Source organism: Nomascus leucogenys, chromosome 21 (genome assembly GCF_006542625.1).
Source record: "Nomascus leucogenys isolate Asia chromosome 21, Asia_NLE_v1, whole genome shotgun sequence".
NCBI lineage: Eukaryota > Metazoa > Chordata > Mammalia > Primates > Hylobatidae > Nomascus > Nomascus leucogenys.
The window spans coordinates 33321455-33327576 of record NC_044401.1 but is presented as its reverse complement, the minus strand read 5'-3'; the positions used below and the strand labels follow the sequence as shown (position 1 = coordinate 33327576).

The window sequence follows — 6122 nt, the reverse complement described above, 5'->3', positions numbered from 1 at the left end:
ATAATTACCTATTTAGAAGAGGATTCCAGAAAAATGTTGGAGTAGGAAGCACCAGAAATCTGTGTCCCCACCTGGTCAACAATTGCACTGGCAGAATCAGTTTGCTTTACATATTTCAGAACTCTAGGGTCTATTGAACAATTATAAATTTCAGAAGGCTTGGATGTAAATTGCAGTTAATTTTGGCTCTTAGCTCAGTATTGATTACTCTTCTCCCAACTCCTAGCTTTATGCCAGCAGCTATGCATGTGTTTCTTGACAACCCTGCACATAGCTGGGGTGGATGATAAGAATCCTATCCACCAAACATTAGGAATCTGTGTTTTGTTTACTGCATATAATCACAGATGTGCAGACATGGAGGCAGGCAGAGACTATTGCACTTCCCAGTCGCATTGTTGCAAGTCCTTCACCCTACGCCTGAAGTGACATCCAGTAGACCTCAAGGTTCAGTACCTCCATTCTTCATTTTACTTTTTCCCCTTTTGAGAGCTAGATATTAAAGACCAGAACATCCAAAATCAACCACATGTATGAGGAAATTTAGAAGCCATTGTGCACACGCAGCAGATGATGTATGCTCTGAAAACACCTGAGGAGACCTTAAGTTTACACCTTAGGCTTATGCTTACAACAGAGATGACCTACAAAAATCCAAACAAAGCCACCACAACAAAAGACAGAGCAAATCCGGAGGAAGAATGAGAATCTTATTTCCAGAACTATCACATTATTCAATTCAAATGTCCAATTTTGATTTAAAAAAATTACATGTCTGCCGGGCATGGTGGCTCACGCCTGTAATCCCAGCACTTTGGGAGGCCGAGGCGGGCAGATCACGAGGTCAGGAGATTGAGACTATCCTGGCCAACATGGTGAAACCCTGTCTGTAACAAATACAAAAAATTAGCCAGGCGTGGTGGCACACGCCTGTAGTCCCAGCTTCTTGGGAGGCTGAGGCAGGGGAATCGCTTGAACCCAGGACACAGGGGTTGCAGTGAGCCGAGATCACACCACTGCACTCCAGCCTGGGTGACAGAGTGAGACTCCATCTCAGAAAAAAAAAAAAAAAAAGAAAGAAAAAAGAAAAAAAAGAAAAAAAAATTACCGGTCATACAAAGAAACAGGAAAGTATGGTCCATCCAAAGGAAAAAACAAAACAAAACAAACAAACAAAAAACAACAACCAAACTTCCCTAAAAATAACTGAGAGAAGATCTAAAATGCAGACATTAAAACAACAATCTTAAAGATGCTCAAAGAACTAAGACATAAAGAAAACTATGCATGAACAAAAGGGAAATATTAATAAAATATTAGAAAGCCTAAAAAGGAACCAAGAAATAATTCTACAGCCAAGAAGTACAATAACTAAAAAATTCACTAGAAGGACTCAAAGGCAGATCTAAGCATAATGAAAAAAGAATCAGTAAACTTGAAGATGAGACAATAGAAATAATGAAGTCTGAGGAATAGAAGGAAAAAAGATCGAATCCAAGTGAACAGTGACTAAGAGAATGAGGTACCATCAAGCAGGCTATCATGTGGAAATCCTGGAAGGATAAAAGAGAGAGAGAAGAGATAAAGATGAAATTGAGGGTGGTGACCTACAATAGGCAGCACACCTGGACTGAGGTGGTATGAACATCTTCATACTGAACGAGAGACTGCAATCCTCCCATACACTTGCTCTTTAACGTAGGGGCCTGTTTTTTGAACTTGAAGTTGATTTCCCACATCGGTTCTTATCTGGGCCCATTCTGCACCAGAAAAGTAAGCATTTGAAACTCTTTGATGTGCTGGGAGTGCCTTCTGCAATGGCTGGCTTCTTGGAGAGTTGAGCCACAAATCACTTATACAGTACAGAGACTGGATCACATATGCCCAGAGACAGTGCAGCTTCCCCATTGACTGTGGTCACAGGCGCAAAGGCTGAAAAGCATTCAGCGTGTAATGCTTTTGGTATAACCTGATCCAAAAGGCAGCAGTACAAGTGACAGTCCAGGCATTTTTATAAATGAAGAAAAATTTCACAATATCCTCAGGACAGATGTAGGGGGCCACAGATAGCCAAATATCCGCGAGACACTATTCTGCTCCAGCCCCATCTAGGTCTCCTGTATGCTTCTTGCTTTTGTTTTTTCTAGAGGCAAGTTCTCTCATGGATGTTTCCTCCTAAGCTGGATCTATCTCACGACTGCTGTTGATGATGTCACAGTGCTCACCTGTCCCAGAAAAAAAAAAAAAAAAAAAAAAAGAAAAAAAAAACTTCCTCTAAAGGAATCTGGAAGGCTTTAAAGCCACAAATAGGTTTTACTTCCTGCTAAATAGCATTGGTGACTTCTTTCTTGACTCATCCAGACCTCATGATTGCCAGATCTGGGCTGGCATAATCTGCCACAGTCACTAGTCTGGAGCAGGCATCATGGGCCCAGAACTTGAGTCACTTTCCTCTCTCATGCATGGCAAACATGTCAGAGCAAGATCAGCCTCGGGGGCTGGGACCCCTAGCCATGTCTTCTTCCAGAGAGCCAGCCCTAGGAGGTGCAGGTCAGCTACACCCAGCTTTGCAGACATCCCACAGGCAGAACTTTCAATTTAATCAGTGATGACAGGATTAAGATCAGTTGTTGCCTGGGAAAGCTGGCGCTAGTGTGGTAGGTAGGAAACTGTGATTACCACAGGGCACAGAGAAACTTTTGTAGATATGTAGATTATGAATATATTCAATATCTTGAATGTGGTAATTATTGTATGGGATGTATACATTAGCAAACTTGTCAAGTTTTGAAAAATTTAAATAAATGAATATTATTGTATGTTAATTATACCTAAATATTTGTATATTAATTTTACCTAAAAACATATGTTAATATAGAGACATTAGCAGTCCTTTTTTTTTTTTTTTTGATGGAGTTTTGCTCTTGTCGCCCAGGTTGGGAGTGCAATGGCATGATCTCAGCTCACTGCAACCTCCGCTTCCCAGTTCAAGCGATTCTCCCGCCTCAGCCTCCTGAGTATCTGGGATAACAGGTGCCTGCTGCCATACCCGGCTAATTTTTGTATTTTTCGTAGAGATGGGTTTTCACCATGTTGGCCAGGCTGGTCTCAAACTCCTGACCACAGGTGATCTGCCCTCCTGGCCTCCCAGCAGTCCCATTTTTAACATAAATATAGGCAATAAAATTCTCTTTTAAAATAAGATATAGCTTAGCTGTGCTCTCTCTGATTAGAATTCCTGTGTGCAAAATGTTAGAGAAAGCTGAGTGTTGATAGACACTGTGTTCAGAAGTGAGGTTTAAAACAACGTTGGTTTGGACCTATTCTTTATTCAGTTATTTTTTAGATAATTTGAAGTTGTAATGAAAACAACAGACATAGTACCTGTTCACCAATAGTGTACCACATTTTGTGGAAGGAGACACATACCATTATACTCTAATAATTGGTCATGAAGAAACCACAAAAATGTTGTCATGATAGTAAGTCACCCATGCTTTTGGAACAAATTGCAATTTATGGTTTCTCTAAAAATTGAGTTCTTTTTTTAATTTATTTTATTATTATACTTCAAGTTTTAGGGTACATGTGCACAATGTGCTGGTTTGTTACATATGTATCCATGTGCCATGTTGGTGTGCTGCACCCATCAACTCGTCATTTAGCATTAGGTATATCTCCTCATGCCATCGCTCCTCCCTCTCCCCACCCCACAACAGTCCCCGGTGTGTGATGTTCCCCTTCCTGTGTCCATGTGTTCTCACTGTTCAATTCCCACCTATGAGTGAGAACATGCGGTGTTTCATGTCCTTTGTAGGGACATGGATGAAACTGGAAAATGATGAGTTCATGTCCTTTGTAGGGACATGGATGAAACTGGAAATCATCATTCTCAGTAAACTATCGCAGGGACAAAAATTAAGTTCTTAAAGGAGAGTTTCCCAATTATTTTCTTACTCATTATCAGTTTTAAAGGTGTAAATAGCTTACACATAAATTTTTCAAACTCCTTCTGCTCTATTGAGCTACACAGATATGTTAATCCTTAATTGGCAACTTACTACAGGCCAAAATTTAGTACACTTCAGTAGTGTTTATGGTTTGATTTATAAAACCAGGATTCCACTTATTTTACAAATAGTCAATAATATTATAACAGTGAATATGATACTAAAGCTACTTCTCTTGGAATGTATAGGTTTTAGAAATAGTGGAAGTGTTCACCATTTTGGGAATTACTTTGTGGTCAGTTGTTCAGAAGTTATTAAATAAATATATTTACTTCTATCACTACATCATACTCTTACCTACATAAATCCCTGTATTGTAGATTTCTACGTAAATCTATATTTTATCTAACTTTAATCTTTATACTTGCATATAATAAAGTATACTAAAAATCTGAGACAATAGAGTAACTTCAATAAAATGGATAAACAGACATTTTAGTTTCTATAATATTTACTATTAATTGACACAATAGGTTTCGTTCATTTATTTGTAGTTATGTATACATCAGAGGGCAGATAAAGGGAACATGAATTACTGAATACTTGCCTCAAACTCCAACTGACTCTATATAAGCTTGAATTTTTTATTTTAAAAGTTAATTGTTTTAACATGTTAAGTATACTTTTACCTGAGAAATTGAGCAATCACAGAAGCACTAAGACAGTAGTGATCACATTCTAAATAGAGTGTGGGTATAAAATCTTTTCCTTATGCTGCCAGTTTATAGAGCTCATTTCCATGCCCTGTTACTCACTAATGTTATTATAGTTAAATTGGAATCTCACTGGTGACAATCGCACTACATGAAATTTTTCCTTGTAATTATAATATTAGAAAAGGATGTGTTGTGGAAACTGTTAGCTTGATTAGTTAAAATTCTAAAATGTGTGCTCTTGTTACATTAGCCACATATTTGCGAAAAATGGTGTTTCTTAGTATCAGATTAAAAGTTTAGATCTTGTATTTTAACCAAAACAGATTCAGACCTAACTGAAATATATACATTATCCTTCTGAATGTTCCATCTCTGGCACTTTATTCTTATTTTGCCCAGGGAAAGGACAAATGCTTTTTTTATAAACATGAAGGCACTTTTTAAATGGTCCTTCCTTTCAAATAATTGAGAACGAACAGTTTTTCTGACTTTAAACTTGCATTTTAACTTTGTGTTAGAGAAACATTATTCAGACCTTCAGCAGAGCATTGGCTACCAGGGATTTAGAACATACCCTGCCAAGCGGGCAAAAATATGACAAGCTCTTTATTCTTCTAGAATGATTTTCAAATATTAGAGGTCCAAACAACAATTTGCAGAGCTGAATGGTGTTTTTCTATTATCAATTTTCTTATATTCCTAGATAATTTTCTCCTCTATCATTTGCTTCATTTAGAGATCATCCATGGATTTTTACCTTATTAATATTACTATAATCTTCCATCTATACCCAACACCATCATAACAAATAAACAACAAACCAATGGGAGAGTAAGTAGAAAAAGCATGTACCTTTCTATCTACTCAAAGCCTGATATTAATGAGAAATCCAGTTTATAATCTGTATATATTAGACTTCCTACAACATTTCTACTATCTCTGGTCCTGGCTGTGTTATCTGAGAAGCGCTCCTGAAAACAGGATTTACGTGCAAGTAATTTATTTGAGAAGTTGTTCCTGGAAGCATTAGTGTGGGATGAGGAATCCATGGGACAGGAAAGAGAAGTGATTAAGTAGAGGGTGGAGCCATCAGCTGATCACTGTTGTGAGCAAATGGAGCTCATTCCCAGTGGTGATCTCTGGGAAATGGTAGAATTGATACCAGCAAACCACAGCTTTCAGGCCACACCTGGCACATTGCCTGTTTATTTAGCCCCCATGCACAAAGGGCACCACTCCCTAGCAGTCTAGCACTGTCAGTTACGGGAAGCAAGCTAAGACATCCCCATTTGCCTGTTTCTCCCAGCACTTGCCTCATCAGTCTATGACTCGCCTTACTGCTGCATAGAGCCCATGCCAGCTGCCACCTTTGCATTAGTTGGAAACTTCCGGGCACCTACCATTGGAATCTCAGTCTAGGTGGGAGTCAAGAACTCAGAAAGTTGCCTCATCACTG

At 38.5% G+C, this 6122-nt stretch overlaps 1 pseudogene; it reads right to left on the bottom strand.

The window, feature by feature from the left end:
• Positions 1–1586: 1586 nt before the first annotated feature.
• LOC100594406 lies at positions 1587–2163 on the bottom strand (annotated as a pseudogene).
• Between the last annotated feature and the right edge of the window lie 3959 nt (positions 2164–6122).